A 10,891-nucleotide genomic window follows, 5' to 3' on the forward strand; every position below is an offset into this window, starting at 1 on the left:
GCTTGGCACCGCCCAAAAAGGCCCGTGGTTTTCACCTTTCGGTTTCCACGTAAAAATCATCGAGTCATATTTCTTCTATTTTAGTAGCCTTATTATGAAAGGTGTATCCTCCAGCCAAAGGTTGTGTTGGACCTCCTTGGGCCCGAAAACCCAAAAACCATCAGTGGCAAAAGGCAAAAATTCATCACCTTAGAGCCCAAAACCCCTGCCCTACAGGGATTCTGAAGGAAATAAATTAAGGTGATTCAGTGACTCCTTAAATGAGAAGACCCATGTAACACCCCGTGTTACGGCCCCTAAAACCAATTAGTTAATTAATTAATAGCCCAAGAGAAAGAATAAATTATAATGATTAATTAGGGAAAAAGGCCCACCATAGTCCGTGGGCCCTCATATCTAAACCCAACCCCTAATCCCAATAGGATTAGACTCTAAATAAGATCCCTAGATCTATAAATAGGGAACTTAGGAGGCACCTAGAATCCCCACCACAATAATCTCTCACCACCCAAAGAGCTCCAAGAATTCCCCTAGGAGAAATCAAGAAATCAAGAAAGCTTAAAGAAAGATCCTTCATAGCCAAGGAATTAATTAAGGCTAAGAGGTAACCCATGTCTCAACAAAACCTATTTTCATAGCTATGATTCCCCCTTAGGGTTTCCCCCATATTATTGTGATTGGCGAAATATGATGATGATTATTAATGTTTGATGTGATGATCCCATGAGGGATCTTGATAATCTTGATATTGGGAGATTCTTGATAATTATGGTGTCCTTGATGATTATACAGAATTCTTGATGATTATGTGTTGTTCTTGATAATTGTGTAATGCTCTTGATGTTTATGTGTTATTCTTACCGAATCTTGCAATTAGAAGATGAACCGTATTCTTGTTGATATAAAAGTGATTAGAACCCTAGGTTGTATCGTATGATCTTATTCTTGGATTATCGGGTGGGGAAGTCGCATGTTTGGGTGTTGATTATATTTAGAAAAGCATGATAGGTTATGTGTCGTTCGTTCTTGTATTTGATTCGTTAATTGTCTACGTGTTGCCGTTAATTGCGTTGTAAAGTGTCTAAGCATGGTTTCGGGTTCCACAACGGTTCCCGGGGCGCAAAGTGTGTGAAAAGAGTCAGTGGGGGGTAGGGGACCCGCCACCTACCCACGGCCGTGAAACACCGCCCGGCAGCGGGTAGCCGGCGGGCGGGCAGCTGCCCGCCGGCGACCCGCTGCCCGGAATAGTAGTTTCCGGCGGACAGCCGGCGGGTGGCCCCCCACCCACCGGCTACCCGCTGGAAATTATCCCACCTTGGGATCCCGGCTTCCCCGTTTGATGTTCCCCCGTTCCCCGTGGTGTCCCAACGGACTCTGTTCACCGTGCCTATGTCTAGTTTGATATTTCGGGTGCCGTTCGTAGGTTTACAAGTCTATTATATTGCATGCTAGTTGAATTGGTATCCCGTTGACCTAGGTGGTAGAAGTATGAACCCCTTAGGACTATTCTTAGTATGTGATGGATCACGCATAGGTTTTGTTATACGTTTTCTCCCCCTTCCTAATGTGTAATGTGGGTTGCATGTGCTTGCTATGTGTTATGTGTGTGTGTTACCCCAATTCGGTTGCGATCGGATTGGTTATCCTGAGCTGCGGTTCAGAAGCTGGCTGCGGTCAGATTGATACTCTTGGGCTGCGGTCCACCATTTGGTTGCGATCAAACGTTTCTATACGAGCTGCGGTTCGTCCTTTTTCCTGGCTGCGGTCAGATGACATTCTCTTGGGATGCGGTCTACTGTTTGGTTGCGATCAAACACTATGATGAGCTGCGGTTCATCGGTCGGTTGCGATCGACCCCTCCGTGTTGCGATACGGGGCAGGGTGCTGCGGGGCCGTGTCAGAGCTATATGCGCTGACCCTCATGTATGGGCATGCGATTGGTCCTGTGGCGCCAACAAAGTGTGTTATGTGCGGTGACATGGACGAGTTGGAATTACGAGTGTCTTGGGGGATGTGACTATGGGATTTATATTGGGGATTGTTCATATTGGGTTATGATCATTGTTTATGCTTTGCCTTATCTGCCTTATCTATTGTGAACTGCATATGCTCGTTATGACTGTTGCTTGTGTCTGGCCTTATCTGTCGAGTCATTCCCGGTTTTTAAAGCTAGAGTTCGTAGGATATATCTTCATGCTCAAAATGGTTTTCGTATATCTATATATATCTCTATATGTATTGTATTTCAACGCGTTGGAGTGGGTTACCAGCATCTCTCGCTGAACAGATATATTTGGCTTTCAGGCACAGAGGACTAGAGCACTGGAGCGCGCTAGAACTAGAGCGTAGAAGTAGATTAGTTTCCCTTTCGGCCTGCGTGCCATATTATGCATTGTATTTCGGTGGATATTAGTTAGACAGCCTGTGCACCTGGGTTCTCTAGTCCAGGTGTGGCATAGCACCTCGTACACTTATGATATACTTTGGGATGTAATGAGATATTACCTTTATTATATAAGTTTTAAACGTCTTGAAAATCTGGGGTGTTACAACCCATGCCTCGTTCCCACAAGGAGTCACCCTATCAAGAACATGAAACTCTAGCACGCTTAAGGGTGGAAATAGGACGAGCCGAGTCGAGCTTTAGAAAATTAGGCTTGGGCTTGTTACGAAAATCAAAAGCCTAGGTCTGAGTAACAACCCAAAATTTAATTTTATAAATCCAGTATTAAGAAATCCCAAAGTAGCTTTTTCAATCCATTAAAATTTTTTGCGATCAATCGGTGTTTGAATAAAATAATTTCGTCGCATTTTAAAATTTGTTCGACACCAAAGACATGAATTCTATTCGAAAATCCCTAAGTTTTCGGGTACTTCGCGTACCAAGATTTAAATCGAAAATTTTATCTGAGTGAGACCGGGAGAATTCAAAGAGGATTTTTTTGAACAAGTGTTCATCCATTTAGCTTTTGGGAAAATTCACTTTCAACCCCAAAGTAATAAAAGATAACATTTCTAGCATATGGTTCATGTTACATGGTGGACCACAAGACATCCAAAACCCCTTATTGATTCATCTTTTAGCTTGGGAAATTAGCCCTTAGCCCTCAACCAATCATTGTGAATCATCTTAGGGTTTTGAACCCTATATAAACCACCTTATTTCATCTTATTTTCCTGATCTCATTCTTTGCCTCTTCCTCACATTTTTGTCTGCCAAGAACAAGAAGAGAGACAATAACCTAGTAAGCTTGTCCATCCTTCATTCTAGCCTCTTTTCTCTTCTAGTTTTCTTTAGTCTTTGAGGTTCTAGGCTAAGGATAGAAGGTGTGTTTGGAAAGTGTAGGTGGTGAGGAGGCTCAAGCTAGGTCAAGAGGAAGAAGAGATCCAAGCAAGAAGATTAGACCACAAGAGGTATAACCCCATGGATTCCTCTTAAATTTGGCTTTGTGAAGCCTTAGTTTTGAGTAGAAATGAGTAGAAACTATGAGTTTTTTATGTGTTCATGCTTGGAAGAGATTTAGTATGTGTTTGTGAGTTGTTGAGTTTGTTTTGGAATTGTTTGGATTAGATTTTGCAAGTGAAATCACATCTGGTGCACAACACAGTGTGCACTGATTGTAGCAAAAATAAGATGTGAGCTTGGGTGTGTTATATCGTCCTCAGGGGGGATATGGCACGCAATATGCAATCACAATAAACTAGGCACTAGCATAAGGAAATCATCAAGAAGCTAAGAAAACCACAAGTTTAAAGAAATGATAAGACTAACACATATACACAAAGATAAAAACAAAATAAGGAAATAGGACTCAAGCTAGGGAGCATTATCATTTAGATTCTTTAACAACCTAAGGGATTAGGGAGAACAAGTAACCAAGGAATCAAGCGGGAATGCAGGTAGGTATCATAGTCTACGAACCATTCTCATGATTAATAAACAAGGATTAGAACAAGGAATTGCCCCACTTTCGTGGTGAATCAATTCCAAGTCCATCAAGCACACAAAGCATCTAAAGCCCCCAATTTCCCCTATTTTCGTAGGAAGAAATCGGGTCTATGCAAAGGGTGGCTTGAATTCATCACCCAACTCTCGTTGAGGCAAGGAATCCTCCAAAACCAAGCTAATGAAAGTGTACATCAAACATTAACAAGATATAAATACAAAACCTTCACAAACACATGAACCCTAGGTTAGTGTTCTTCCCCCTTTTTTTGCAATAATCACAAATCAAGCATCAAGATAGATAATACAACGCTAACTCAAGTCCATAAACTAACTACTCATGATTAAATAGCATAAAGAACACAAAAGCATAAGTACCAAACATAAATCTTGCAAAAGAAAGAGATAAAAGGAAGGGAAAACTTCTTTATTGAAAATGGATGGTGGAATCTTGAAATGTTGGAATCCAAGCTTCAAAAGTGTTAAGAAACATAAATCTAAGCCTAATCTAACACTACAATATGAAAGGAAGTGAAAGAGAGAAGCTAGGGCCCAACCATGGGTCAAAACCATGTAGAAATGAGAGAAAACGGGGTTAAAAAGAGGCAGAGCAGGTTGAGACGGCCTCTTGGATGGGCGTACGATTTTTGGTGCATTTCCAGTGAACACTGGAATGGTCGTACTGGCATGCGCACGGGCGTACGCCACCTGCTTCTTTTTTCAGATCTTGGATGGGCTGATGGATGGGCGTACGGGAGGCAGTATGGTACTCCTGAAATTCCTAAATGCATTCCAAACTCTTTGATTGATCTCTTGGTCCAAGAATTGCTAGTATCTTTCCAAAAATCATTGAATTTCTCACTTGTTGTGAATGATTGCACCTTGAAATAAAACCAACATAACTTAGTCACAATTCACACAAGTTTTTAAGCAATTCACAAATAAAATGGGTTCAAGAAGGGGTAAAAATATAGACAAAAATGCACTTATCATGCACTAGATCAGAGTGGCGGCCCTAGTCGCGACCCATCAGAAGGGCCGCCGGCTAGAGCCGTGATGGCATGGGACTAGGGCACGACCCTAGAGGAGGGCCTTTGCCTAGTCCCGGCGCTTCAACGGGGCTCCAGGGGCAGACCATGTGGAGTCCCGCCCCAAGTCCCTGAGTATAGTCTGTGAAGTGTTTTTGTGCAGTGGCCGGGCCCTTGTGGCTCAGCTACGTGTCGTTTTGGACCGAGTGTTACGGGCCCTTGTGGCTCGGCTCTTCGAGATCGTCTCGACGCACGTTTTAGCTTTGATTTCATTGAATTTGGATTAAAAACAAGTATGTTATGAAGGATTTTGTGAAGAATTGCTACACAGTGAATAATTTGCTAGTTTACTGTGTATGAAGAATTATTTGATTATTGTGATCTGATGATATTTTATTGAGTAAAGAAGCATGATCCTTCGAGAATATGATTTATTATGAAAGCATGATTAAATTGTGTTATTTGATCAATGAGAATAGAATCATATTTGTTGAGTGAATGTATAGAAATTACTATGTTGCAAACCGAGCATGATGATATATTTTTGAATACTTCATGTTAGTTTATACATAAATTAGAAGCATGTTATAGAGCATTTTGACATTTCACATGAGTCATATTTCAAAAATGCATAAAGGGCCAACGTGAGTCCAAGAATACTTTCAAAAACCATAAGCATGTGGTATATCATTCCTTGATGCATTGAGAAGTAGTAGAGTTGTTGCATGCATGAGATTAATGCATGAGAGATATATGTATGTATTATCTATATCGGTGAGGTCTTGGAGGATACCGTTTGGACTATGTTCTTCTCGAGAGATATTTATGGACATTGTGGTCCCAGTATATGTAACGCGGCGTATTCCCACGTTACGAGGTTGGAAACTTCCCGCTAGGCTTGGAATCCTGGTTAGGGGGTGTGCACACTAATAGTTCGATACCTGATTCCACAGAGCTGAGTTTGAACCACGAGATTGGCTCCGTAGACGGTAGGAGATATTGGGTCGGAATTATGCCATTCCCGATGGGATAAGTCACACTTCTGTGAAACCCTAAGCCGTCTACGAGTATAAGAGAAAGAAAGAGAGTCAACAGAGACTCAAGAAAGAGAATCAACAGAGACTCAAGTATGAGAGTCAATAAAGACTCGAGAGAAAGAAAGAGGTCAAGAGAGACTCGAGAAAGTAACAAAGAAACCTCCACAAGAAAGTACTTTAATTTATAAATGAGTGTACGAGTATATTATTGCACTAGATTGCATAAGTGTTTGTTTATATTGTTGCACTAGATTGCATAAGAGTATGTTTATATTATTGCACGAGATTGCATATGAGTATGAGTATATTGTTGCACTAGATTGCATATGAGTATGAGTATATTGTTGCACTAGATTGCATAAGAGTATGTTTATATTATTGCACGAGATTGCATATGAGTATGAGTATATTATTGCACTAGATTGCATATGAGTATGAGTATATTGTTGCACTAGATTGCATAAGAGTATGATTATATTGTTGCACAAGATTGCATATGAGTATGATTATATTATTGCATATGAGTATGAGTATATTGTTGCACTAGATTGCATAAGAGTATGATTATATAATTGCACAGGATTGCATGAGTATGAGTATATTATTGCACTAGATTGCATATGAGTATGAGTATATTGTTGCACTAGATTGCATAAAAGTATGATTATATAATTGCACGAGATTGCATATGAGTATGAGTATATTGTTGCATTAGATTGCATAAGAAGTATACTCATAATGTTATACGTGATTGCATGCAAATAGAGCATCGTAAGAGATTGTATAATGAGAAGTTTGACTTAAGCTTTTCCTTTGAGCATGATTATCGTGTTGTATTAGAAGTTCTACTTATCAAGTTATGAGATAAGAATGTGAAAGCATGTAAACACCTGTTATATGGTCTTTTAACATGATCCAATCCGTAAGCATGAGTTGCTTGTTAAGTTATCTGAGAAGTTTATAAGCTGTTGAATCTATGTGAACAGTCTTGTATATACATAAGCATGCCAGCTGATATTATAGGGTGCAAGCATCTAGAAAAAATATTATAATCTAAAGATGATTTGAGATTAGCTTATTGCTATAAAGATATCAAATGTTTTCCAAGTATATGCTAGAATGCTTTACAGTGTTGAGTGTGGTTATACTTAGCTTTGTGCTAATGGGTGTTTTTCTATTTGTCTATGTGTTGCTTGCAAAACCCCTTTCAGGTGGGCCTAGCTGTGTGAAGAAGTCGAGTTAGATTAGTCTCGTAGATAGAGTAATCTAAACTCTAGTTCGGTTGATGTTTATGTTATGGATTTAGACTTATGGCCTTATACTATTTGATGATGTTGTATACTTTCGGGGTGATGTTTTTCCCCCTTACATTTCCAATATTTATATTTAGTTCTCAGACTTAATCTTATTTCTAATTTTATCCTTTTAGCCTGTGCAATCACCAAAGAGTGGTGGTTGTGGCGGTGACACTCCCACTATGTATCTTTTAGTTTTCCGCTGCTTAGTTATGTTAATGTCTGTTTAGAGATGTAATTAAGAGTTAGAAAAGTAGGGTGTTACAGTGTGGGTCTAAGCCTGTATGTAGGCTTTAAGACTTTTTAAAAACTTTAATAAGTATATCTAAATAATTTAAAAAATATACCTAATACAACACTAATACATAACTACATAAGTATATCACTACAATGCAAACATAATCACATTAAAATATAAAATAAAATAAAACAAGTCACGACTTTAACATGCTCGTTAACTTGTTTAGAAATAAATTCAATTGTATTATTGTTTGTCATTCTATATAATCTCATAAATAGTTAACAATCAACTCAGATAATTAAGTTGCGATATTGCATTAAATATTATAACAGTAAGAATAATTAATAAAAACATTAAACAATAAGAACACTTATAATAATAGGATTAACAACAATGTTTATAGTTGAATCATAATTTTTATATATATATATATATATATATATATATATATATATATATATATATATATATATATATATATATGGTCGCACTCCTGTACGAATAGGCGTCCAGGAGAGAAAAACGACACGGTGGCATTTTCATAAATAATTCGAACTTTGGTGCATGTAAATGTGTTATAAGTGCAAGTGCACCTTTGCAAGTAAAAAGTGCAGGTAAATTCACTTAGAAGTGCACCTACTTTCACCTATAAGTGCAAGTAATTTTACCTTGTTAACATTCGTGCACCTAGGTGCAACTACTTATAACTATAAATGCACCTAGTTATAACGTTAGGTGCACTTAGTATTGATGGATTTGATGCTCAGTGTAAATTTTACTTGCACATATAATACATTTTACATACATTTGTAATACATTTTACTTGCATGTAATTTTGTCTTGTTAATATTTATTGATCGGGTGCACCTACTTTCACCTACAAGTGCACCTATTTTCACTTACAAGTACATGCAATTTTGCGTTGTTAACATTCATTAATCGGGTGCACTTACTTTCACCTAGGTGCACCTAGTTATAACTATAAGTGCACCTAGATCTAAACACGTGGCCCGCGCTGAGTTATTCGCATTTCGCTCATGGGCGCGGCATTCGCACCTGAACACAACTATATATATATATATATATATATATGATGGGGTTAATTCCCCACGTACGTAGAGAGTATATCGTATATTCAAACTATAGTGTATGTATGAACAATGTAGAGTAGACAAGAAGTAACTCAAATAACTCTTTTATTCATAATTTGCTCTTGTGTAGAGAGAGGAGAGAGTGTTTAGCTAGAGAGAGAGCTAGTGGAGAAGGAGAGGACCCCCTAACTTGGAGGGTTAAGGCCCTATTTAAAGGGTCAAGCGTAGGCAGGTTTGACCTTGACCCGTGGACCGAGACCCGAACCGTTTGACCCCGACCCAAACGAGAGCACGGAGCGTACGGGGAGCCTGTACCCGGGGTATATTCCCCATCATGAAGTCCCCCCAGTCCGTGCCCAGACGATGAGCTAGCGAGGAAGGGTTCGGGCTGAAAAACTGATTATACGGTCCTTGACTTACGCCGGTTGCCTCGTTAAAAACCTTAAGCTAATAAAAAACCCAGTGGGAAAAAATTTTAGCTAAGGAAAAAAGAGCACAACGCTAAACGCAGTCTGGTGGACAAAAGAAAGGTGTTGCCCGACCTAGGGGTCGATTTTGCAACATGATTCGCGAAGTCGAATATTTACCGATCGAGCGGCCAGGAAGCTAACTAAGATCGGGAGATCGGGTTAGCTGCGATCTAAAGGTCGACTTTACCGGTTTACCGACCGGGCTTCTAGGTTAGCTTTGAAACTTTAATCGCGATCGGTAAATGCCCCGACTGACCGGGCATAGAGCGCCGGCGGTGGCAATGATGCCGACCGGGCGTAAAGCGCCGGTGGTGGCTATGCCAACCTAACCGGGCGTAGAGCGCCGACGGTGGCAATGATGCCGACCGGGCGTAGAGCGCCGGTGGTGGCTATGCCGACCTAACCGGGCGTAGAGCGCCGGCGGTGGCAATGATGCCGACCGGGCGTAGAGCGTGGGCGGTGGCAATGATGCCGACCGGGCGTAGAGCGCCAGTGGTGGCGATGCCAACCTAACCGGGCGTAGAGCGCCGGCGGTGGCAATGATGCCGACCGGGCGTAGAGCGCGGGCGGTGGCAATGATGCCGACCGGGCGTAGAGCGCCAGTGGTGGCGATGCCAACCTAACCGGGCGTAGAGCGCAGGCGGTGGCAATGATGCCGACCGGGCGTAGAGCGCCGGTGGTGGCTATGCCAACCTAACCGGGCGTAGAGCGCCGACGGTGGTAATGATGCCGACCGGGCGTTGAGCGCCGGTGGTGGCTATGCCAACCTAACCGGGCGTAGAGCGCCGGCGGTGGCAATGATGCCGACCGGGCGTAGAGCGCCGGTGGTGGCTATGCCAACCTAACCGGGCATAGAGCGCCGACGGTGGTAATGATGCCGACCGGGCGTTGAGCGCCGGTGGTGGCTATGCCAACCTAACCGGGCGTAGAGCGCCGACGGTGGCAATGATGCCAACCGGGCGTAGAGCGCCGACGGTCGCAATGATGCCGACCGGGCACAGAGCGCGGGCGGTGGCAATGCCGACCTAACCGGGCGTAGAGCGCCGGCGGTGGCTATGCCTAGCCCCCCGAGTCCGAGCGGGCGTAGAGCGCCGACGGTGGCAATGATGCCGACCGGGCGTAGAGCGCCGGTGGTGGCGATGCCAATCTAACCGGGCGTAGAGCGCTGGCGGTGGCAATGATGCCGACCGGGCGTAGAGCGCCGGTGGTGGCTATGCCAACCTAACCGGGCGTAGAGCGCCGACGGTGGCAATGACGCCGACCAGGCGTAGAGCGCCGGTGGTGGCTATGCCGACCTAACCGGGCGTAGAGCGCCGGCAGTGGCTATGCCTAGCCCCCCGAGTCCGAGCGGCTATAACGGTCGGTCAATTGCCGGTCGGACTGGATGGAAGGAGACGCCAAAGAAACGCGCGTATAGCCCCCCGAGTCCGAGCGGCTATGCCGGTTGGACTACAAGAAGAAGAGGGGAACGCGAAAAGACGCGTGTATTGCCCCCCGAGTCCGATCGGCTATGACGGTCGGTCAATTGCCGGTCGGACTACAAGAAGAAGAGGGGAACGCGAAAAGACGCGTGTATAGCCCCTGAGTCTGAGTGGCTATAACAGTCAGTCAATTGCCGGTCGGACTAAAAGAGGGGAGTGGGACGCGAAAGAAACGCGTATATACCAAACTTAACAAGGCCGGGACGGACCCGGACTTAGCCTACTCTTGTAGGGCTTCGTGGCCTACCGACCGTGCCGGGACGGACCCAGACTTATGCCTACCCTCGTAGGGCTTCTTGGTC

The sequence above is a fragment of the Ipomoea nil genome, unplaced genomic scaffold, assembly GCF_001879475.1.
Source record: "Ipomoea nil cultivar Tokyo-kokei standard unplaced genomic scaffold, Asagao_1.1 scaffold3056, whole genome shotgun sequence".
NCBI lineage: Eukaryota > Viridiplantae > Streptophyta > Magnoliopsida > Solanales > Convolvulaceae > Ipomoea > Ipomoea nil.